The sequence below is a fragment of the Bombus bifarius genome, unplaced genomic scaffold (assembly GCF_011952205.1).
Source record: "Bombus bifarius isolate JDL3187 unplaced genomic scaffold, Bbif_JDL3187 scf7180000008418, whole genome shotgun sequence".
NCBI lineage: Eukaryota > Metazoa > Arthropoda > Insecta > Hymenoptera > Apidae > Bombus > Bombus bifarius.
Window position 1 is genome coordinate 165229 of NW_022884650.1, and position 26790 is coordinate 192018.

Genomic DNA, 26790 nt, shown 5'->3' on the forward strand with positions numbered 1-26790 from the left:
GTACATCTACAGTGAATTCAGAAATATTCGAACGTTTACCATAGAAAATTTGTATGAGTATGTTATGTACGTTATACAAAATTTTTGAAATTTCATTCGTACTGCACTAAGATACAACTATCGTGATCGTATTTATTTTAAAATCAATTCGAAAATGTAGATAGAAGTTAGAACGCATTTATTGTAAACGTACACTCGGTAAAAAATTGATATACACAACGTGTGAACAGAGGTATTGGACATACATATAATTAGTGCTGAACGTGGTCTCATTAAGTATTGCAGTTTACTAACACATATAACGAATAACTCACAGTTCAAATTTTTTGCAATAAATATCTTCTAACTTCTAGATTTGGATGGATTTCCAAATTGCTTTTATATTTTATCAACATGATCATGATAATTATATCTGATTACACCGCTAATGAAATTTCCAGGCGTTCTTCATAACAAACATAATATATTGATAAAAGATTTCTCTGTGTGTGTGTTTAGATACTTTCGTATTGTAGTAGATACACTATGGCGTATTATTCTTGGATAATGAAAATAACGAACAAATGACAAGATGAATGCAGATTAAATAACTTTATTAGTAAATAGAATATCCCTTACCTGTTCTTATTGATGAAAGCAACAGAAATATAATTATCATGCCACAAGGCGATTTTACAGTTTTCCGTCTTCCTTGCAGGATAACTTGCGGTTTTGCGGTTTCCATATTTCGATGTGCATTGTCATAGAGATACGAGTACAATATTCTATTTATGTTTAAACCGATTGTATTATTTGGGTATATTAAATTTAATTTAATACGGGATATTCAATGCAATTTTAATAAAAGCAATAGTCAGATATTCCATCTGGTAAAGCACTAGGTACATTTGCGAAATAATCCCCAAAAATGATAATTATAATCAACGTGGACGAAATATAATTCTAGATAAAATGCGTAGAGCTGTTCCAGGTTAAATTTTATTATCGCTGTGAAATGTATGATACTATCACTTGTAAATCTGTAAAGTAATTTCTAATGCAATTTACAAGTTTAAATGATAATTTTGTTTCGCTATATTATTTACACGTATGTCACATTTAAAGATTAACGTGTACATAACATTATAAAATCTGAGCAGACGTAGTAAAATCAGTTTTTAATCGCACATAATCATTAAAGTTAAGATATATAAAAATTTGTAAAATATTAGTGTTCCTCCTGAGCAATTAACTTTTGAATTTAATAAGTTTCTTATAACATTGAGGCTAAATTTTACACCAAAACTTTAAAAAATTTCTAATTTTATTAACTATCCATTGTTACGATTTTATTTTGCAGTATTCTTTGAATGCAATGATATTACATACATAGTAATGTAGTTGAAATTAACAGCAAATATTGTTAGTGCAATTTCATTTCCTCAGTATTATTCCATGCAATTATGCAATGCAATTGCAGTTCCAATTGCAAATTTGCAATTCCATGCAATGTTAAAAGTTACCCTTGATGTTAGAAAAAGAAACGATTAATTGATATCAAACAATGATAATTAGGAGCTAAAAAAGATATTGTAATACAAATATTATATAAAATTGCAAACAATTTATTATTTAATGTATTTAGGATTATAAAAAATGAATAATAAATGGTTAGGTATCGTTCGTTCTGAAACCGCATGCGATCAGTAGCTGATTTATTAATCAAAATCGGTCATTGATTGTTCAACAATTTGATTTATGAAACACATAAACGTTGCAAGAGAACAATTCTGTGAATCATTCTATGCAGAGCCAATTTTCTGCAGAGGGTCGTGACAAACGGTCGTTAGAAAAGCGTTGTTTTCGGGGAAGAAATTCCGTTCGTCGTTTCGGTATCGAAAAATGAACCGAAGAACCTCATTGAACAATGATTTGGCGAACACACTCGACAAAGATGAGACTGGCTCGTGAATTAGCGATAAAATGTGCTTTTCACGCGTGTTTCCTCGCGAAATACGTATAAGATGTCACACGGTTATAGATGAATCGTGTTAGTGTGCTTGCGTACGCGTTTATGAATGTATTTTAGTGTGGTAGTTGACTGGGAAAGGAGAGGAAGAGAGAAAGCATGGGAAAAAGAGACGGAGGTATTCGGGTCGAATGGGCAACTTGTTGCATTTCGGCTGGGAACGACGCGATGCGACGCGATAATATACTGCATAAGAATCCCTGTGTTGTCGTTATATGTGCCGGGCTTGTTCAAATTTGCTGTATCTTAACGCTGAGAACTTCCCCCCCCCATATTTGTGAAATTTTTCCTGGCTAGGGGTAGGTTAAGATCGTTCTTTCAACAATGATCCTTTCAGTACAGTGAATTATAATACGAGTTACGATATGGTGAGGCAAAATTGGTCAATAGTCAAAGTGGTCATGTTTCTGGTGTATATGTATATACATAATATTTTAAATGGCCAATTTTTTGAACCAGGTTGTAATATAAATAAATAAATACAACAATTATACGATGTTATTTATTATAGGATTTATATAATTATAGGATGTTATCAGCAGATAAATTCACCATTCGTTGATATCATATTTCAAAACCACAAAATTATTACTATGTGCGTGGAAGTAACTAGTACATTCACTAGTGGATAACGAGATTCAAAATCAGTCATTCTCGTTATTTTAGTATGTTAGGTAAAATAATGTTCTTCTGTATTATTTTCGTTATAATAAAAAAAAATAAAGATGACATTAAGGAGATAAATATCTATTGTTAGTATCATTTTGAAATATTTAAATCTAAATATCTTTGAGATTAAAAAAATCATGGTTTTTTGGCGTAATATGTTTCCAGCTCAATATTTCTTTTATGGAGAAAAATATATGGTTTCGTTGTATAAACTTAAGACGACATTCTTTTTTATAGAAATAAATATCTGATAATTTGATTATTCGATTCGATAATTAATACGATTCATTGTTGGCTGAAAATTGATATTAATTTCATGTATGATCTTTCTGTGCCAAATTATTTGAAATCATTACGCTGCACATTTCGTAAAGTACTGTATGCATTATATTAGAAAACAAAATTTGTATTACAATTCACCTTTTTCGTTTCAGAATGTCGTTATTCAAATAGTAATTAATATACACTAGCTCTTCTACTCATAAGTAAAATATTATAGGTCATAAATTTCTTTTCATTACACGAAGCTTTAAAACAGAATACAGTATATGACCGTAAGTAGACTTACGATTCTAAGACACTGAATGGTTCAATATATAATAAAATCAATAGTGAGTCAATACATGACTCGTGTAATATAATTACCTTGCTACATTTTAATTCGTATACGTTTTGATTATTGATAATTGACACCGCATGATAATCCTTTTTTTAAACTTCGTTACAAAGGGATAGTAGTAAAAAAGAAGCAGAAAAGTAATAGGAGAAAAATTTGATCGTAAATTTTACTTTCGAATTGCTCTTCTTGTCTATTACATAACCGGTATTTAATGCGACGATACAGCTGCTTGTAAGCGATATCTCGTAAAACTTAATGATTTGGAATTATGATAGAGTCTTTTTAACTGAGCTTTGTCGTCACGTCGCTTCGAATGTCGCGATTTTTTGATTGTAAGATAATTCGCGTGTCACTGGCGATTTACAAAATTGCGCGCGTGAGCAGCAGGAAATGGTCATGCTCGCGTATATGTCTTGTGAAACGATGAGACTGTTAAAATAGCCGTAACATTGCTATCGCGCAATGACATACATCTTAATTGTTGTCTCGACCCAACTTGCCTGTCGGTATTCTTTTGTGAAGCTTAAACAATAAAGCAAAGTGCTCCGTGTAAACGGGGGTTGATTTACCGCGTCTTCGCACGGAAGTCCAGCGCCACTGGAAACTTGGATTAAAAGTTTCCGTTGGTAGTGTTTACTCGCCAACCTCAAGCATCCACTTTGCTTTAATGCACCTTATCCTTTTGGCTTGAGGATATTACGCGACAGGTGTTTAATAGAAATAGAATGCGAATCTTACACGATTATCGTGGTTTTTCTTTTTAGGGCTTTACAGATTTTTCTGTATTTTTTAACGTGGGCAATAAAATAATTTGCTTGTTTTCTTATTATTTGTTCACTGTAAGTAGGAATAAGAAAGGAAATGCTTTGGCTTTTATTAGATTTTTTAGTGTTTAAATTTTTCGGTATATTACAAATACTAGTGAAATATCATACATAACGCATGTAATGAATAACATGCATTAGCTATTCGTCTTACAAGTTTTATTTAAAATGCTTGAGTCCTTTTAATACTCTGACAAATGTGTCTAGTCATTGGCCTTCTGATATTGAGTATAAACTCGTTATATAAGCGCAAAGAATTAAGACAGAAGTTGAAGTTTATGTACCAGCTTTAGTCAATGTCTGACTATCTATCCTGAGTAAATTTCTAATGAACTACTGCGAACTACTACAACTTTAACGAAAAATTATTTAGTAAAACAATTTCTTACACTGCATTTATATGTAAAGTCTAAAAAGAATTCTGTGTACTGCATTTTTCACTTAATCCTCACTTCACAGTCTTCACTCTCGACTTCAGGGCCGTACTTTACATTCGAGCCAATTAAAAGGTTGCTGTAACATTGGTACTGCTTTAAAAGTAAAGCCTCTAATACCGAGGAAGCGTAACTTCATATTATTACATTAGATTCGGATTCAGGTGTCGAAAGGGAACGAAATATATGACGGGAATTTCCGAAGAAATTAAGTTTGAAGTTCTAATTTACATATGAAACTATTTTACATACATCGTTATTTATTTTTACTGGGTCAATATTGATGTCACAATTAGTTGGAATATTACAGCTTGTTAAGTAAACAAATTAGCGAGATAGATTTGAAACTTAATTATATGCGGATAAAAGAAAAAATAGTTAATAATATAATAATAACTAATTCATGCGAATTTTCATCCCTGAGTTTGGTTTGGTCTCTTTCATTCCTATATTTAAATAATATTGTGGCAGTTTGAGTACAAATAAAGAGAAAAGAGAAACATAGAGAATATCTGTTTATAATAATTTTATAGTGTATAGCACACTTTGTTAATAATAGGTAAGAGTACGAAACTATTCAATCACTTTTCTAATGACCAATTAAAATATAAACTTTACGCTATGACTGTAGCGTTCCTGTGTGTACATGTATGTAGTCCGTATGTAACCTGGTGCAGCCAATTTCGTTGAATTTTGTTCCTGTATTGATCATTTCTTTAAAGTATGAAAAATCGATTTTCTCTATAGAGCTGTTTTGTAAAATTCTTTCGTTTTTATTCTTTAAATTACAAAACAAATAATGCCTCGTGTTCCTGATAAGGATATATTAATATATATTTACATATATTATATAACTGTTTGCATCGTTCAAGTAAGTATTATATTGAAAACAGTATCAAAGTAAAGAATATCTTTTGTATTATAACACAGGTAACCAAACGTATCTTTTTACATGTGACTAAACTGCATATTTTTATGCGTTTGGGAAAATGTAAGGATGCAAGAATGCGCATAATATATAAAAGTATATAAAATACCCACATAGCAAGTACTATTTAGTTGTAATATTTAGTAGATAAACAAATCTCTGTTTAGATCCACTTCTTTAATTGTGTTCACAAAAGTATAAATTTACATAAATATCTGCGATCTACGTATAGCATACCTATACATATATTCTTTGTACAATAACTTCAAGAATCGGCAAAATCCTAAAATGTTCTCGTAAAAGCTTCTCAAACGCCTGATTCTCATACTAAATCAAATTGAACCGAATTTCGTATGAGGGTTGATTATTTGAAAATGAGATGCTTCTCGTAACAAGATATTCCCCCGTTTTCTATTTTTATACGATCGTCATATCAACACCGAGCCCCTGTAAATCGATTCAAAATCTTTACTTCTTGACGAGTTCTAAGGTTCTCCGTCGGGGGAAAAGGTCATCGACGGGAACATCAGCGTTAATGCAAAGTAACAAGGCTTTGTAGCGAGCTGCTGCCTTATGGTATTTGTTGGCAAAAGCGAGAAGCGAAGAATCGCGGCCAACTGGGCTTGATCCAAGTGCGTCCTCTCGCGAGGGGTAAGAAAACTCATGAGAAAATTATCATGCGATTACGTCCCCTCGCAAGTACCCTCGATGCTACAGAGAAAGTGGCGCACTTGGGGGAATAGACGAGCGGAGACGTGCGTTCCTTGCTCGTCGAGCTCCGATTTTTTTTCTCACATTGTAAATTGAAAAGTGGAAGACGATCGTTTCTAACTGGCACAGTTCCCGAATTCGAGCGAGTATTACTGCGATACTCGATTGCCAGCCACGAAGAACGCGTTCTTCGCGCTTCTTTCCCGTTTTTCTTCTCATTAATACCTGAGCTCGAGGAAATATTGCCTAACGAGTGTTCAGCTAGAACGAGGCTTTTCAGGTTTTGCCAACTCACTGGCACCCTCGTACATGATTAACATTGTCCTCTTGGACAGTGATGAATTCTGAATCGTGGGCCGTGATTTATATATCGTATAATCCAGCGAATATGATAACCGCAGTAGCAAATATTCTTTAGTGTAATAATTGGAATAAAAAGTTAATTATTATTGCACTGCGAATGATGTTTATGCGAGTTCATATTTTTATGAACGCTATTGAAGAACCGAAACCTTTGTAGAGACATATTTTATCTTGTAAATATTCCAACACAAGTATTCTATCTTGCACATTGTATGTAGTTTTGCATATTATGCACATTTCTTATATTTTTGTGTATTTAATTTTTCTAAATGTTCATATAATTTTCGCATTTTGCACAATTTATATAATTATCCGCAGTCTACTTAGTATGTATATGATATTAATTTGTTATGTATATAAATTAAATTTTATTCTTTTCTTCTGTTGCAGGTGAGCCTGAATTTTTATCTTCGTCGAACAATGAGACAAAGGTTAGGATTAAATTGTCTAATTCAATTCTCGTACGTCTGAAACATTAAAAAATTGTGTAACATATAATTATCGATAGTTAAATATTCCAATAAACCCATCGAATCTTTCCTCTCAGCGCAATTCGCTGAAAAGAAAAGAAATTACAGCGAAATTGTCGAGACAGTGACAAATGAAGTGAAGTTAGCATCGTGATCTGACTGGCTGATAAATCAGAATGACTAGTAATTGCGTTCTTCAATTTAACGAGCGTTTACTACTTGGATAAAAATCACACGCGTGTTGTTACAGGTTACATAGACGTGTTTAAGTTGTTAATCATGTTTCATTAAACATTTAGCATACTAATCGGCACAATTGGCGATACATGGAAAGAAAAGTCGTTTAATAAAATTCAGGTTAATCTCTTCTCGCTCAATCTGGCTTGTTCGAGATTTATTGACTTTTGTTTATGTTAACGCACTCGTTCATGCCATCGAGTCAGAAACCTGAAACCATTTCCCCCGGTCATCCATGAAAAAAAGTAATGCAGCAAATAATTCGCTGCGTTTTGTCCTTGCTTTTCTCGAGCCTTTCTGCCATTCGATGCCTGCTGTGAGGCATAGATAATGGAACCTTCCACACCAAAGTAAGAAGGAAGAAACATTTTATGGATCGTCGTTTACCGTTGCACACCAGGGGACCAGTCGATCAGAAATGCGCATCCACAACAATAACCGTTGTTCTATTTTTCAACTTTTTAGCTAATAATATATTCTAGTAATTGAGACTCAACCTGATAGAAGTAATATCAGAAAGGGCAATCTATAGTCTTTCTCAAAAGTCTGAAGATACTTTTGATGCTTGAAATTAGTAAAACATCAGTATTCGATGTAAATGTAGGTTATGATATTAAAGTTGCTTGCATTTTTCAGTAAAATTATTAATACATTATATAGTAACTAATTCTTTTTTGCCACATGTCAATCATATTTTTTCGTCTTTTAATTGCCACTTAACATTTTCCAGCCTTGAATTAGATATAATAACCGTTTTGCGACATTTGAGCGAGAGCATACCTACATCTTCATTTATAATGAAATTGAAATTTATCGATTCTACGAAAATAATCTTTGTAAACTATTCTTAATCAGAATATCTTTGTCAAGTGAGTATTTTTGTGTCTCTTACAGTAAGATAGATACTTTAGGTTATCGCAATCGTTACTTTCTTGAACAATAGCTCACATGTGGACATGATTCAGTGTGATAGCAGTGGTGAAGAAGAATATTGATATCTTTAAGTGTTTCGTTGTTTGCTATTTATTTCATAAGAATGTTTCCTTTGCATACAGACAAATTTTGCCAGATATACTGTAAAGGAAAAACTGGTTCTGAATTGATACCATTTGGCTCTAAATTTGGTTCTAAAGGATTTTGACTTTTCTTGACTAATTATTTGTTACAGTCAAATCGTGAATTTTAACCACTGACCTCCATTTTATGACCTATGTCGCTTCCGCCAACTATACGTATTTTTATATACATTCGTATTCGAAACCTTGTTCGACTCGAGCATTTTCACACAACTAATTTGATGACGATTTAAATTTATAACGAGGCAACGAAGAAACTCTTGAAATTCCGTCATCGTAAATTACTCGTAGCAGCGAAGTACTCGTTCGCCACCGTGGCGAATATGATGAACCAAATTTCAAAGACGCGAAATATGCAATTGTTGGGCTATTTCCATTGGACCTAGCGCAAAAATGAATAGGGGACTCCCGAGAGACGAATCTTGAAAGAAGGGAGAGTAGAGGATTTCAGATGCCAAGTAGTTTTCCAATGGATACAGGTTATGTGCGTAAGACAATGGTCTTCTAGTCTTGTTCATTAATAGACAATCGTCTACCGGTTTTTACAAATAGAAAGTAAAAATAGGTATATTGCAAATAGGTTTAAATTTGACTGAAAAGTTTCGGATATATCTCGAGTACCTTGATAGAAAAACTGAACACATATCTTTAAGTATGAGTTTCGAAAATGATGTAAATGGCGATACTTTCAAGTACAATCGAATGTTGACTAAGTGAATTCGGTAAATTCGGATTTACTTGTACTCTAACTCTTTAGTTCTCCTAAAGTTAAACTCTGTTCTGGATTAATAAATATCTGGTTTAATATTTAACTTCTTCCGACAAGATCCATTGTTTCGATTTAATGAAATAAATGCCTCTGTTCGAGGACCCTCTCCAAAATTAACATTTGGCATCATTACTTTATACTTTTCTTCCGGAAGTGTGACATCTATCTTCAAGAATATTTCATTTTTAAATAACGCGCCATTAGACGTAAGCGTAACACGAATAACGAACAACTAAAACCGATTCTTATTGAAAACGCAAAACGTGTCTGGTTGATTGATGTAGCGCGTTGACACGATTCTGCCCGACGTAATGCGTGTTTAAGCCTGATACAGACGAGCGACTTTTGTCGTTGCGATATCACACCGATACGAGCCACCTCGTGTCCGTGACGCGGTGCGATTTATTTGTAGTTGGGCAGTGCATACAAGTTTGCGATATCGCAAACGACAAAACTCGCTTGTCTGCATCTGGCCTTAAACGCACAACAACAACGACTATGTTAATAGAAACGCGACGATTCATGCTGACGCGAGCGCGCCGTTCGTTTTTTCATAGATTGGACCATAGTCATTTGCATTTCCGGCGAAAACGACATATATTATGTGATTATTTCTATTATGCGTAACTTTTCTATTACGTTATAATATTATATGAGATGTCTGTTTTTCTTGACGATCTAATACGATATTTATCTTCTGCTTTTCATCAGTGCAAGTTTCAATCGACATATGCGCCACTGGCTAAATTTCAGTTGTCAATTAACGCTTTCCTATTGTTGTGTTTCATGTTCCTCGTTGATACACTAAACTCTTCGTTGTCGATGATAGTATCGGTAATGTTTTCATGTTCGATGTTGCGTACATACTAGATATAAGCAGCACTGAATTTTGTATCTTAACACCTCATAAGAAAACATTTTATTAACTAAGTGATAAATGCATTTGTTTCTAATGTATATGTGTATAAGGAAATCATATTGTATATAAGGAAATCAAAAAAATGTGTTTCTATTGTTAAAGGCTTAAAAAATATTTAAAAAATGAACAAAGAACATGTTTGTTTATTAATACTATTTTCCCTGAAAAATTTTTGCTAATTTCTAGAATGGAAAAGTACTTAAAGTCTGCTCGCATTCATCTTATCATCGTAAAAAACTCACTAAAGATTTTCAATAATATGTTTGAAATGAGAGACAGTCGAAAGAAAATAACAACTAATAAATAAATAAAATATGAATAAAGTAAATCGTTGCGCAGTTTTATCTAAATCACATCGTCGACAAGTGATATATTTCTTGAAGTAATCTAGAAAGATCAAATTAAGTAGTTTAGAAAACTTAATGTGTTTCAATGGATGTTTCATATATTACTATATTATTATATTACAGTTTAATAATTCTGGAGATAGACTTTTGCAGTGCCCATCGCTTTTGACGTTGTATAAATAATGTAATTGCACGATTGCACCATATCCAATAATTCAGCGTAACGAATGGTTTGACTACAGCAATCCCAATGACTACAGTCAATCCCAATGTAGTTATCGATTAATACTAGTTAATTAATATAGAAAATAGTTAATAACAACTGAATGAGTTGAACTTGGTCATCACGTTATTTTCTTGTTTCCACTCTTTGTACTTTTCTATTATTTGCATACTATATAATAATGATGTTATTCATTAATTAAAGAAATGAATTTCAACGAATGAAATTTCAAAGAGTTGTGTCCTAATTAATACGATCGACATTCAGTGGTGAATGAATTTTAATTAACATACAAAATCCACCGTTTGTAATTTAGAGGGACTGTTATGAAAATTCTATGAATGCAAAGATTAAAGACAATGTCTTAATTACTAGGTTTTCATTTCAATTTGCTAACAAATGTTAGATTTAAAAATAGCCTATTCTTTTTACTAGAGTTAAATATGCATGCGTTTGCAAAAATCTGTCGGGAAGCTCACATTACTACGGTGAAAATAAATGCCATGTAATACGTACATATTATGCGAGTATACATTACAAAACGCGACTCAATTGTAACAATAAAAAATGGAAGGAATGTAAAATTTTGAATAAATATCATTTCGCAAAGGATATCCTGCCATATAAGAAAAATGAATAGTTTTGCGATTCTAATATTAAGTTATTTATTTCATAACATCGGATGAAATGTTTGGCTTGAGAAATATACAATACAGTACACGATATTACAATTCATGAAATTAAATCAGTTTACATTTAGGTATTTTAAGAAATTAATAGACAAAATAATTAATTAGTCAGTGTATGTATTTTCAATAATTGTATATGTAAGAATTGTAATTTGTAATAAGTGCACATGAAATTTTGTTTTTCAAATTTTTTCATTTATTAGCAAATTTTAAACTTTAAATCTATTTCAAGTTAGTAAGAAGTTTACATTTTTTAATTTTTTATCTAAAATTAGCAAATTCTAATTAATATTCAATTATTCAAAAAATATATTTGATGTAATACGCGTTTGTTGAATACCAAAAAGTATACGAATTTTGCTATTTAATATCATAAATTATATAACAAAACATATAGTAGAAGTAACTAAAAACCTAATTTATTTGAAATTTATTTAAAATGTTCAACCATAAAATTATTTCAAGAAGTTAATGTATATATTAGCATAGTTCAACATTGATTTGTAGAATCCAAGAGTGATTTTATCTATCTTTCATTGGAGGCTAAGTAAGAGGGAAAACCGAAAAATTCTTTTGACAATAATATTTGAAGAGATATTAGTAAAAATAACCAACAATAAAAAATGTAAGAGTATGATTAGAGCCGTAATTACATATTCATCACTTGAGATAGGTGGAAATGAAGGTGAACAAATTAGTTCTGCGTACGTACGATGTAATTATGTGTATGTGAAGAAACTGAAACGAATGCAAACAAATACTTCCTTACTTTAAAATAATAAACTTGGTGAATTTGGATGTGAAATTCTTTGCATTCCATCTAATTCCTCGATGTTATACTTATGCATTATTTTTTTTAAGGATTTACGCAATTTTCCAACGAATTAATTATTCAGGAATGAAGAAACTAACAACAACATTCAATGAATTTTTCAATAATAATTGATGGTTTTTATGAACATGGAACAATAAAATCAAACAAGTGTCGAAAAGAATTCAGATAATTGTAAAAAAATTATTTTATTGAACACCTGACCTTTTGTGGAATCTATATAATATATTATATATGGTAAAAATTTTACCTGAAACGTTGCTCTCATTTGATTTAATTTATATCAGTGTACAAACACCTGCTATTTAAAGTTCTAGTTAAAAGGATGCTATATCGTATAAACATTTATACCTACATATATCAAAACCCCAATTTAGAAAGAGCATATTCAAGAACATTAAAAACAAAACAAAGAAACGCAATTCTGATACGTGTAAAGTAGCGTTGCTATCATGTGATTTAATTTATAAACAACGTTTTTGTTGCACGGCAATAAAAAACAATCAGCAGTACATAGACATATACTTAAGGATTGTGTAGAAACGATCACGGTTCGACACTCGATGAAGCAAGGAAACGAGGCGCTACCTTAATCGAACAGTCGTCTCTACTAATTATACATACTGGCCTCTAGACCGTAGATAGTACAACCGATATCTGCGCTACATTGTTAGTGACAGCACAACACTCATACGATCGTGTGTATTTTTAGATATTCAGTGCCAAATATCTTGGTCTGCGATGTGCGCGATCTGTTATTTGCAAGTACGCGCTCGCGCATCGTTATCGCGTGTGCTCGACGAATTACTCTGTTGAATTAGCACCGAAACTGACATTTTACAGGATGAGCTGTGACATTACGCCTGTATTTCAGCGTTGTGCTTTTCGACATCAGCCCTATCGAAACAACGTCGTGCAGTTGTTGATGAGGACGTCAGCAGTATTACGAGTGCACAATCAATACAAAATTAATTCTGGTGTAAATTTCTATATCTAATCTTTCGTCTAATCGACGCCTTGATTTCGAAAATTGGAACTCACGTATCATTCCACAGGTAGTTGTGCTGACCAATCGAAGTAATCGTTGATTAGATGTGCTCCGACGAGGTTTTTGAGGGTCGATCATTCGAGATAGATAATCGGCACGCCACTCAAAAAGCTATGTTGGCGGTCGCCTCTTTACCTTCATTGCGCGTTTCGTCGTATTTATTTTTAAGCCGAATACGACGTAGAATTCGCTAAAACTGTTCCGTGCGAAAAAGTACGTTGCAAGTTAGCTTGCAATGTTATGTGTACTATAACCAATCGTAGATAATTTCGATCATGGTTAGATTATATGAAATAAACTATAGCGTTGAATTTACCAAATAGGATCATTTATTTAATCCCTTAACGATATAATAAAATGAAAAGACTTTTGAGTGGGCGATTTAAGGAAAGGATATCTGCATTTCGTGTATTACAAGCAGAAGATATACTTTCTGCCTTTTATGAAACATAAATATTGATGACTCTTTCAGGCTATACTGTTAAAGTATACAATGTAAAGTATATACTGTTAAGCTATAACAATTTTATATTTTAGACAATTTCATCGGATATCTGATTAGTTTCAATTATAAACAATCGTAAAACCAATGTTTGCTTTATGATTACCGGCTTGAAATTTATTTAAAGCATATATTTAATGTTATTAAAATTAAATTACTTTAAAAATGCACAATTACAGCAAAATATTTACGATATATTTTTACTGAATTTGTCAATAATGCTTTTGAAGAGAAACGTAAATTGCATATGCAAAAACGGTATTTAACAAGCATATTTATCTAGCATACATTGTAATACATTTTATTGTGTTCTTCTATTATCCAGAGTTCAGTACATAGCTATCTCAATCTTTTTCTGTCGATTACGCTCATTACGAAGTGAAAACGAAAGAAATTTGGTAAAAAAGTGATAAAAGAATGCGTTATATTTAACGAGGATTAACTAAAATTGCTGATGGTTTTTTAATGGACAGATAATACAAAATCCTAGCAACAGTCAAGCCTTAATATCCTTGAAAAAAAGAACCAAAAAAAAAAAAAAAAAATAAAAGACCAAAAGGAGCACTGGCGAATACCAATAAAAGTATCATTTAGCTTAATTACCTTTGATTTAAAAATAGATCAGCTATAGAAATCTGCAATTACAACTCGAACGATCAATTTTTATATCGGTATTTTGAAAGTGCCGTCTTTGTCCTCGTGTTCGTTTCATTGCCTAGTTGGAAACGTTGTTTTTTTATTGTCGCGCAGGGTTTGAGAACAGTTGTCTGGTTAGGTAAAAGTTGTAATTTTGATTTTTTTCGTTTACTTGATTCTTGATATTTTTATGTTTCTAGGTTATAAAGATTCCAAATTAGAATCTTACTTGTCCATAAAAATTATTTAAACGAGATAATACGTCACTTAAAAGTAGATAATCTCTACTTCTTACAGAATATTATTTAATGGTCGCCTTTTCTTTTTCTAACTGTGAGTAAAAAATAATAGTTACAGGGAATTGTTTTAAGTGTCATAAATTTTGTAAAGGAAGGTACATTTTTAAGTCTTTCAATAGAAAAATTATAATCTGAAATTTCCGAATAGATTAGAATTATTATTATTTATTATTATCATATATTATATAATTTTTAATTTTAAAATATATTATATATTATTAGAAGATTATTAGAAATAAACTAATTAACATTTCACTGCTATCTTGTAGCCCAGATTCAGTTCTTTGATTCGAACAAAAATTAAGAGCTACATTTTGTAACATGTTTGCAATTTAATTTTCAAGTTTGTGGAGTTTCTGCGGGCATTCGGTAGTCTAACATAACCTGTCATTTATCTATTCTGGTTACTATGTGAGACTATATCTGTGAATTACTTACAGATTATATAAGAATGATTCTACATACAAAATAAATGTAGTAGATAACAAAAATGTAGTAAATAAGTAATATGAATAGTTAAGCAGCAGACAACATTAGTCTGCATAATACAGGATGAGTTTTTCGTAGCCTTGTTTTATGCGCATCACACCGTGCCGCGCCGCGTCGGAGCAAATGCGCTATAGCAAAATTCGGTATTCGCTGACTAGCGAGTGCGCATGCGTGCAACCATGGGTGCAACGATACGTATGCCGCACCGCTCCGCGCCGGTGCAACGCAAGAGAATGACGTCATTGGTCTGGATGATTAGTCTGCCAGTGGTTCTCTGTTTTGTTGATATTCCGTCTGGAGCGAAAGGTTAACGCGCAAAAACCGTCTCGACCGTTCTCGTCGATTCGGAAGATGACTAGACGATGAATTTTCGTTACTAGTGCTTTAAAAAAAAATGATGACGAGTGCCTAACATATCATTAACGCGAGTCATGGCTATTTTTATAGAAAAATAAAAAATTTCAAGTGGAACAAATGGAAATAAATTTAATCGTAAAAAACTTAGTTACACGAAATTTGGTATACGATATAACGATTATCTATATTTTTTACTACTTTGTTAGTCATATGTCTACTACTTTGTTAATCTTATAAAATTTAGTTTCACGAATTTTAGTTTGTCGTAAGATATAATTATTACTTATATTTTTTATGTTTTTATTATTCTTGCCTAGTATCCCATTGGATCAGATATTGAACGTGTGGGTGAAAAAGTCGTTCTTGAGAACTGACTTTAAGAACTTTAACGCTCCTGAAATCGTAATTAAAGTATCAAAAACATAGAAAAATTGATAATATCTAACATAATAATACGAGGTATAAACTCTTGCATTTTAATAATTGCACATAGTTTTCGTGGATTTTTGACATTTTTCTCGTTAGATCTTTGCAATTGCTTGACGGCTTAGATGATAGAAAGATAAAGTACAGTTGGTAGAAAATATTTGCGGGAATATTTTGGTACAGATTTGCCAGAAACGAAAGCGTACGGCAGATGCGTTTGTTTGGATCGATTCGTGTTTTTCTTGCAATTATGTTTTATGGCTTCCTCGATAAATCTTGTTCGTCTCGATAGCCATTCGTAGTTTGAAATTGGAATGGATATTTTCAATAAACGGTCGATATATTTCGTGTACATTTTATCGTAGGTATTGAGAAGAACCGATTAGCCGAGATTTTTATCCCTCGAGCGTTGTTACGCAAAGACGGGTATGTATACGTTCTCTGAAGTCGTACGCAGTTCGGTATAGCGACACGTTTACAGCGGCGAATACAAAACTGGCCGCGCTTTTTCAACGTATCCCAGTTGTGCGTCGCATATCTTTATGCAGTATGTCTGCAGAATTTCGAGAACTCTGCGCAGTTGGTGGGTTCTTTTTTCTTTTTTCTTCGTAAAAAGAAGCCTGCACGAAACGCCCGCGTATTCACGGATTTATCGAGCCTTTTCTAGCCATTTGCTTACGACCTTCGTCGATTAAATTTAAAATGCATTTATGTATATTACGTCCGTTCTAAAAACGAGCCGCTTTAATAACATCTCGCGGTTGAATTGTCGGAATTTTTTAGATTCAAGGCTGTTCGACCATTCCATGTTTAGCGTAGAACCGTACAACGACCATCGTTAAATTCTTTGATTATGTTCCTTTCCCCTTGTTTCGGTGCAATTTTTCCAACACTCTTTCTCCTATACCAATCAAATACTGTTTGGATCAATTATAGAAACGTCATGGCGATGTCGATAATAATTATCTTCGGTCGGTGTGCGAATGCAAAATTTGCCTTTATGAGAGGAGTGAAGAGAACAGGTAAACAACAAGAGAGAAAAAGAGTACTGAATCGCGTCGAGAACGTGACGAGGTGTTTTTTTGCAGGGATTCTTCAACGTTCATTAAAAGCTGGATTAATTTGCACATTGTACTAGGACGGCATGATTTTCACAGCATGGAATATTCGTTTCTTCGATATTCGACGGCGGTCTAATCAGTGTAATCTTTCGTATTGCGTGTGTGGTATTAGCTGTTTTACTTGAACATGAGGAGCGATCGTACATAGAGTACGTAGAGTTGTCACTCTATATATATATACGTGGTTGTGTTTGACCACGGACTCGCGCGTCTTGCTGAGACTTGCACATTTAAACTATCCGACATTACTTAACCAACGTCGGAACGCGGAAAATGACATTGCGCGAATCGTCGGTTTTATATCGCCAGAGAATTAAACCGTTGATCACTGTATACTGCGACACGATGTTGATAAGAACTGATTACGATTACATACACATCTACCTTTTTCCTTTATCCTCTTCCTTCTCTTCCTCTCTCTGTCTCTCTGTCTCTCTGTCTCTCTGTCTCTCTGTCTCTCTGCCTCCGTCTCTGTCTGTTTGTCTGCCTCTCTCTCTCTTTGTCTCTGTCTCTCTCTATCTGTCTGTCTGTTTGTCTGTCCTGTCTGTCTTTCTCTCTCTCTCTCTCTCTCTCTCTCTCTCTGTTTCTCCCTTTTGCTTTCTTACTCTTTCCTATCGTTGTAATTACGCTGATATGTCGATACGATAGACAGAACGATTTACAGCTTTTTAATAAGTTCTAGTGGAAACTTTGAAATCTATCATGTACGAGCGATACCCGCGTTCCCGCAACTTTCATAGATAATACGTGAGTACGACGTTACATAATCCGTCGAAGCATTTTGAATTTGTAATCGTGGACTGGGAACGTTCGAATTTTCCTGTAGGAAATCGTGTTTCTACCATCGAACATCGAGAATCGTCGAATTGTCTGGTAATTCTCGATGAAAATTCAAGTTCAAGCCAGTAAATACTGGAAAACAATTTTAATGGTTACTGGATACAGTAAAAATTCAGCTTTTCTTTCCGAATATTTTTTTGTAATATAATATTGTTTTAAAATTTTATATCAGTATCTTCTAGCCTCTTAATCGAGTTGTTTCTCAATTGGAAGCTTCTATAATTATAAAATTAGAAATTATAAAAATAATAAAGACAAATTAATTACAATTAGCTCAATTTTAATCTGTGCAAGTTGTAAACATGATATAATATATAATATATATAATATTTTTAATTGAAGTAAAATGATATGTAAAATAATATGGGATTTTTAAGAAATCATCATATCGAAGAGATTAACATCTGAATGATTAACTAACTCGTTTTCTCCGATTAACTGATTAATTCGATTGATTTTCAGTTTCATAGTTGATAGATACTTACTCCTTATTCTGGATCAAATGTATAGACGGATCAACGAATAGGTGATTAATCCGAGACTATATAAGTACCAAATATAACTTATAAGCATGAAATAAGGTAAAAATTTATTATCTACATATAGAATACAGATGTGGCATTTATATAAACTCTATATATGAAATAATGTTTACTAAACGTAGAAATCGCTAATTTTCATTTACTTCTTTAATTTAAATACTTTTCTTGATCTATAATCACGAAAGAAGAGGAAAGAACAAACGAAAACAGCAAAATTTCAATGAAAATATGGCCAGTTAAAATGTGGATGCATAAGACGCAAAAATTACTAAATTCGTCGATTTGATGAACTGCAGATTTTGTTTTATAACAATTATTAAAATAACAGTATTTTTGGCAGAATTTATATTAACTTTCATTAAAATAGAATAACAACCATACAAATTGGCTACTTGTAAACGTATATTAGTACTTTAGTATACGTATATTAGTATTTTCGTTATAATCATCGAAATAAATATTTACAAGTTGGTCATTTATATTAAAAGTTGGTAGTTTAAGTATTGAAATGACAAGTTATGTTATTTAACTAAATGTAGTTAGAAATAATAAATATATATCTATGTACTTAATAACGCTGAGCGAAAGAGTTTCCAAAATAATTAATACGTCAACTAGTGAAATATTAAATACTTATAAAATTATTCTGATTTTCGAGAAGACATTCTTATTTATTTGCATTATCTAAATATAACATAATCACATTTAGGCAAAGTTAAGCAGTCTGCGTCTTCTCAACAAAAGATGTTTCGTTCCGATACCAGGTTCGTTCAATATTTCCTTTTCTCAATAACTATACTGTTTTTGTCTTTTCAACGTACAACCCGTTCTCCTGGAACATTCAACAAGCATACAAATGGAAAGCTATCGAGAAGTCTTAGCGGTTTTTCTGTTGTACCATAGCGACTGTCGGCATGTAGATTTTGTTAGATGCGCGTGCACTTTACCCATTCTTTTTTGGGAGCTGACGCGCTCGTTTCCATTCGCGAATGACGAATTCGTTTTAGGACCTTCACCGATTTTTCCGGTGCATCATCCTGATTCTGTACCTCACCACGCCAAACATAATGTCATATGGCTGCTTCGTTGATCGACTCGTTAATCGTATCAAGGACAGCAATCAAAGAGTCTAAGAAAGATGCTGCCAGGGAATATTCATTATCCACGATTTTTTCGTTAATTAAACGTATCCGGTCGTTGAAATCAGATCGAAATCTCAGAGATTCAAGTTTTTTGATTCAAGCAACGCGTTTCTATAAAAATTGTATTGATAATTTTGATCTCGCTACTAGCTACTTTACTCTATCTATACTACGATAGAAGTATTAACACCTGGATCATCTGAACAGTAATTTATCAAGTATGCAATAATATTCGTAAGGTTCCATCTACTAGGTTAGATTACAGGTAGTGTATAGGTTATAAACTTTTTTAAATATAATATTACAGTGTTATGTTGATTTCATGTTTATAGGATAACCGGATGATTTGTATTTGAAAAAATTTCATTTAGTTTACTATCAATCTTATCACAGGTATACAAAAATATTTTCTAATAATATTACTTTTCGTAATAATAATATTTTATTAGTATACATATATTACTAATCGCACGAGACAACCCTACTAATATTTAGTACAAATTGAATGCTTTTTACTACATGCATTTTATTTATCAATTTATTTATCAGTCTGATATTTCGTTCACCTAATATATGTCATATAATATAAAATACTAAATACAATAAAATTTGCTGGAGCTTTTCAAAAAAATATAACCCGTAGATGCTATGTTAAATATGATCACGTACGTGTCCCTTTTACGAGAAAAATGAATGACTGTTTTTCTCTGTTGCGTAATATTATTCTGACAGTCATTAATTTATTAATTACTAAGAAGCTTTACGACTACGCACTTCCCGCGAATCTGTCGCGCTCGCGTCTGTAACGATACGTTCGATGAAGTACATACATCGTTCGCGATAATGGCAACGCAGTCTAAACAGATGATCAAAGTGCAGCTTTAATCACGTGAATTATAGTTCTGTCTTCATCGCATCGTGCGCATTTACAACGACTGATACTGTATAGTTGCGCGTACGTGACTGAGACTTCGCTGTCGGTTGTTTCTTCTGGTTATCATATTCCTTTTATTCTTGGTAAAATAACAATATTCGTCTTGCTCCTTGATCGCAAACAATATTCTAAGTCGAAGACCACAAGTCGTACAGTTAGCTTCTGTCGGAACCTTCTAAGTCACAGTATTATCTACGACAACGCAATGCTTCATTGGAGATTTTTAGAAACAAATATTCCCGCAAGTTATGACGAACATTGTTTTTCTGAAGCTTAAATTTGGCGCGCCAATACCAATCATTAATTTTTTCCTATCGATAATTTTCAACCTATTTTTTTCATTTTCAACATACTTGATAAATTACTTTTCAGAGGATCCAGATGTTAATATTTCTACCGTAATAGGTAGAATAAAGTAACTAGTCGAGCGAGATCAAAAAGGAGAAAAAGAAAAAAGGCGAAATTTACTATGAATCATGTACATTCAATATTGAAAAGATTTATAATAAAGATATGAAACTTCATTATTGTGACAATAATATACAGAGCCGAGAAAATGTACGCACTCTTCGATAAAGTGTTTATACATTTTTCTTGTGCTGCCCCCTCCTGTGTATAATATAATCCGAATATTTGTGTGATTTTTTTTATTTGAACTTGAATTTTAAAAAGTGCCACGAAGGTTCCTGGAAACGTAACTTTAGAGTTTGGGGAATGTTAAAAATAGTTCCTAATTCACCTAATTATTTTATATTTTTATATTTTGAAAAGATTTATAAACTATAGCATCCCTATTCTGAGACTTTTGAATCCGAATATTAATAATTCTTACAAATCCGGAATATATAACTTTCAGAACGTATACTGAAAAATATTACAATGATACTGACGATATTTCAAAATATTTGATAAGACATACGTAATATATATAATTTTCCATTATAAGTGGTTAAATACTTTCGTGAGCGATTTAATAATATCCTTGTGAAATTTGAAAACATCGAAGTTTTTATATTGATATAATATATATAAACTTGGTTTTTTAAAACTATAGATATTTTCTTTGTGTTTCAGATTTGTGTAATACTTCTATAAAATGTTTGTTATTGTAATGTATTTGTTATATTTTAACAAAACAAAATGTGAGTCACGTCATTCGTCTGTATTTAACAATGTTGCGTTCGTATGAATTTTACACTGTTTGATATTTAATGGGATAAAAAGAGTATTCAGCACATAGATCTATCGAAAAATTTGTTCGAATTCTCCGGAGATGCGGTAATATAAAAATTGCATCGATATTGAAGGTTACGTAGATACGGGTTGTTTCAAAACTAAGATAGTCTGTTGATATTTGTTCGATCGAGATTTTTTCCATACTATCTTTATCAATTCATTCATTAACAAGCATAATGGCTACTAAAATCTCAAATCTATTTAACGAATCACATTCAGAGTCATTTTGCTTTATTGTGTCCTACGATTAATAACAAATATTTGTTCATTTAACTATTCATTTATTAACCCAAAAGCGAAATCTTACTCTTGAGGGAAAGAAGTTATTGAAAGAAGTTTCAAACATTTCACTTAACGAACGATTGTATAATGTAGTAGAAATGTTGGTAAATATTCCAGAATTCCTTGGGATATTTTAAAAGTCTGAAACAGTATAAAAGTTGGACTTGGACATGAACAACCTAATCTGTCTACAGAGCATTATCGTCATCCTATTATTTTTTAATTTTCATAGATGTTTAGTTAGAAATACATTATTAATTCATTGATGAAATTGATTGATTTAAAAGAATTAGGAAACTATAGGTATTTGTTAAAGCAATTAATTTGAAAAAATAATCTTTCAAAAAATGAACACAATATCGAATCTGGTTATCGTCGATAATCGTATGGTCAAACATCGTCCGTTTCTCCCGTGATAATTGCTCTATTAAATGCAGCGAAAAGAATAGAAATTGACTTTGTTTAAAGAACAGACATCCATCGATACGCTCGTTTTTCAACGTCACTGTCCATTACTTGGCCGAGTAAAAAGGCTTTATTATATATGTCGACGAACAATGCGTTCATATGTAGATGCCTGTCGGGCGATCAAAATTAAATTCGAACGCTACCTACGCCAACCTTCAAATTTGTGAAGGAGACGCGAGACGAATGATGATCCGCACCAGACATGTCTAGAGAGGAGAAAGAAGAAAAAAACGAATCTCGATTACGGATTAGCTCTCGTGTAGTAGTGGAGTGGCCAATTAAAATTGGCTGGTACGGAGCCATTATTTTTATTGCGTCTGGGCCACCGAGAAGAATGCGACTGCCGCTTCATTCGTACGTCACGCAGCTCTCGCGAATTCTCTATGTCGCTTGAAAGACCATCGTGTGCTGGCGATTCCTCGTAAAAACCGTTCTCTTAAACGTCGGCGTTGCGCTGTGCATATTAAATCGTCTTGAATCGCTGCCGACCGAATCACCGCATCGTTTGAAACTTTCGAAGAGACCGAACAGAACAGCGTTCCTAATTTATACGGAGTTTCGATTTATCTTATTTCATTACACGCCGTTAAAACGTTTTCTTTTTTCTTTTTTTTAATAATAGTTGAAATTACAACTAAAACTTCCGATATCGATTCGATTAAAGTAATGTGAAACGCTTTTGAAAAATACTCTGAAGGCTTACGGTTAGCGAACGTTATGCTATCGGCTGATGAACGGTCAGGAACGACCGATTCACGCGCACAACGGAGCGGCACCGGATAATTAATTCGGTGGATTTGAAATATCAATTAAATGCGTCCTCGCAGCAACTTGGCGACCTATCGAACTGTTTCAATCACGACATTCATTCCCACGTACGAATAACGTCTAGGTGAATTTTCACGCCTTTCCCCACTCACTCCTGGTATCCCCCGGTCCGTCAGCGTGCACGCGAGAGCGCAAGCGCCTTTACAGTCAGCACACGACTGCCGCGGCCACGCAGACAGAGAAAACCGTCGCTTGCATATAGATAAACCAGGCGACTCGTTGTCCGAGGTCGGTGCTCAAGGTTGCGCGTGACGTCACTGGACTTCTTCCTCGGTCCCCACCTTCTGTCCTACTCCATTGTGCTCCATCACCTTCTAATATCGCGAGTTTGCGTTTATATCCATGGCACGACATCATCACCAGCCTGATCTATCTTTCCGCTATGTCTTAACTAACGTGATTCCTTTAACATCGCCAATCCGACTAACAACGGAAATTTCACACATGACCTTTGCCGAGCTCAACGAATGTTTTCTCTGGATTCATATCCAGTTGAGCGAATTCTTTTTTTGACATTATTCTAATAGCAAGAAAAATGTAGTTCATTACAAAATGTGCATCAAACATTTCGAACTTTCATAATTATAAGATTTTAAGTAATTTGAAAAGAAGTTTATTCGACTAGATACGAATCCAAGGCAAAAAATTGAACAATTTTTACGTTTGCCGTTATACTCTATGCATACCGTACGATTTTTTAAAATCTCAAAATGTAATTGGTTGATTATTTGCACCTACACGGTAACTTTCATTGAAAAGATTCATATCGCTGAAACAAAAAGATATAGCTATGTAGTACAAGCGTAAAATTGAATTATGTACCTACCAAATGCTTTGGTGAAAAATTATACATTCCTCAAGTTTAATTATATAAAAAAAAAAAGAGAAAAAACTGCAGTTGAAATCACGACTAGGTTTATTGTACATATAGGATTATTACCATACTAAATTTCATTAAATCGATGAGGACCATATTCGATTTATCTCTTTCATTAACCAGAAGGACAGTTTGTTAAAACACATATCTACTTTAGCCATATTTTACACGACTCAATATGTTTTCACACAATTTTCTTTCATTGTGACTATCTTAGAGTCTCAGAGTTTCATCTTCCTTATTTATTTATCTCCTCAATGTTTTATGAAACTATTTGTCGAAAATTACGAATTCCTCTACACAGTGTATGATTCTTGCGTGGGCTATGATTGATTTCTTTTTTCGTATTCTTTGTAAGCTACTTTGCCATTTAACGTAGTAGAATAAGAATAGGCTTGATGAACGAATGGTAGATAGGAATGGTATTTTTTTTATCAGACAGACTAAATAGATTACAAGATTTTATTTCGCACCTTGGACAATGTTTAAGTAGGATGATCCAGAATGAAAATTAGACATCAACTTTAATTTATTAATTTATGAAGAAAGTAATTATTTTCTCTTTGAAAAATATACATTTATTGCGTAGCTGAATAACGAAATTCAGAAATTTACAAAGTTTGTATTAATTTAACTTCTGAAAGTCATGATAAAAGATATGTACTATTCTAATTTATTTCTCAACAATTCTAATGTAACATTTAGTTAAGGAATTAAGACAAAAATTTTCTTCATTCTCATACACACTTATCTTTCAATTGTATATATTATATTCTAAACAATTCCCTTTCAATTATGCTCTACTTGTATTTGTGTCGAATGTCGAATCTTTATTCATCTCCGTATAGGGTTTTGGTTTTTTAGAAACAATCAGGCAATAGCTTTGAACAAAATGTATGTATAGCACTTTATGTATATTTCGGTGCCTAATCTACGTCTCTTGAATGATAGCGCGCATATTCTGTTCACTCTATTCATTCTATCATATCTACTCTTTCCGTTTCGGATGTTCCTGGAATAATTGGTCTGCGCGCTCACGCGACGTTCATTATTTGCAGGCACAACCATCCACTTCGCGGAAATCAGCTATATATCGTTTAATAGATACGTATTCTTATTACTATTTTATGCATTTCTATTTCTCTCCAGGTTTGTAAACGGCGTGAATAATAATCCAGATGGTCACGCGTTCATGATGGATTAGTCGCAATGCACACGGTTCGCAATTTGAAAATTTGCATCTTACGCTGCGAATGCTACTTATCTAACCATACCGTGCATGGCAGGGACAGCCTAGTTTTGAAATATTCACCGCATGGTTAATCCGGATTCCGTCACGGTTCGAAAATCGTAGGCCTGCACTAGAGAAGTTGACACAGGACTGGATGATGCGACTTTGTGAAAATTGCGTCAGATCGTATTTTGTTCTGAAACTATAACCAGCGTTTAACTTTCTACCATCAAAGCGGGAGCTACTTATTTGTACGTGAACTTAAAACCGTTTTGTTGCTTTGATTTTACGAAAGTTTGAAATTTTGATATTCATTTACAACAAATTTATAGTTCCAAAAATATTTCTAGTTTTTTGTAGACGATGGAAATTAAATTTTCTAATTGTTTTCTTTTTTAAGCTTTATTTATCTACTATAGTTCGAAAAATATGTGGTAATATTTTACACGAAACTTGCAGAGTTTCACTGAAATTGAACGTATATAATTTTTATAACATGTTACCATGAACCTTTAAGGTGTGTCATAATTTTCTGCCAACCTACCTATGTATGATTTGATAATTCGTAAGTTGTCAATCATTTACTCAGAGAACGATCTTTGCAGTATATTTTAATATATTTTAATAAGAACAATATTATAATATTTGTCTTTATGATATTTTGGTGAATAATGGGCTTTACTGCTAGAAGTAACTTTCGAGAAGAGTCTTTAAACTTTAAACAATACGAACTTAAATATCTTTTATATACAAAATCTAACTGGAAATACAATATTGGAGCACACAGACAAATCATTCCAATTTTTTTGTTGTCACTGTAATAAGATCACGTTAACTATACAATGGACAATGCTTCTCCCAAAATAAGTAACAGAGAAATTTCATTTTTGATCCTGTCTATTGTTCTCATTCTTCCTCAATATCATATGTTAGCGATAAGATCGATTCGAGCATTTTCTACAAGTAAAACTTATCCGGTGGTGGTTAATTCAACGTTGACAGTAATTCATATTAGCGTAATTCCACTGGATCTGGCGAGCAGAATTAAAAGTATTAGAAGGAATTAAAATATTAACCAAACATTTCATTTTATCAGAGATGGACAGAATTTTAATTATTGTATTTATTCGAATAATACATATATGCATATGTGTAAGGTGTCTGTGGATTGTTCGCGGGCCTGTGTAGTTCTTTTATATCCGAATTGTATACTGAACCTTTTTCGTAACTTTCTCCGTGGATTTTTGATCGCGCACAAGGCGTATATCAGGATTTGCGACGCATAGTGGTTGCGTAACGAAAGCGCGGTTTCGATACGAAGTTCTAGCATCGATACGTAACGTACACGCGCATTCTCTAAGAATCCTTGCAACCCGAAGCCCACGCATTAGGCGTGTACTCCGTGCAGGAATAT

The 26790-nt window shown here is 32.9% G+C and overlaps 1 protein-coding gene and 2 long non-coding RNA genes across 6 annotated transcripts in view; 2 read left to right on the plus strand and 1 right to left on the minus strand.

Moving 5' to 3' along the window:
• The window catches only part of LOC117212934 (forkhead box protein O), a 296038-nt gene that overhangs the window by 62203 nt on the left and 207045 nt on the right, over nucleotides 1–26790 (plus strand). The window lies entirely within an intron of this gene.
• On the plus strand, nucleotides 12184–14213 carry LOC117212936. Its single transcript, XR_004488563.1, has 2 exons — nucleotides 12184–13097; nucleotides 13174–14213. It is a non-coding gene; the product is annotated as an uncharacterized LOC117212936 (long non-coding RNA).
• LOC117212935 lies at nucleotides 19039–20928 on the minus strand. Of its 2 annotated transcripts, XR_004488562.1 has the most exons (3): nucleotides 20190–20928; nucleotides 19326–19519; nucleotides 19039–19210 (listed from the first exon to the last, which is right to left on the minus strand). It is a non-coding gene; the product is annotated as an uncharacterized LOC117212935 (long non-coding RNA). The 2 variants fall into 2 exon arrangements; XR_004488561.1 differs by lacking the exon at nucleotides 20190–20928 and having other exon boundaries at nucleotides 19326–19625.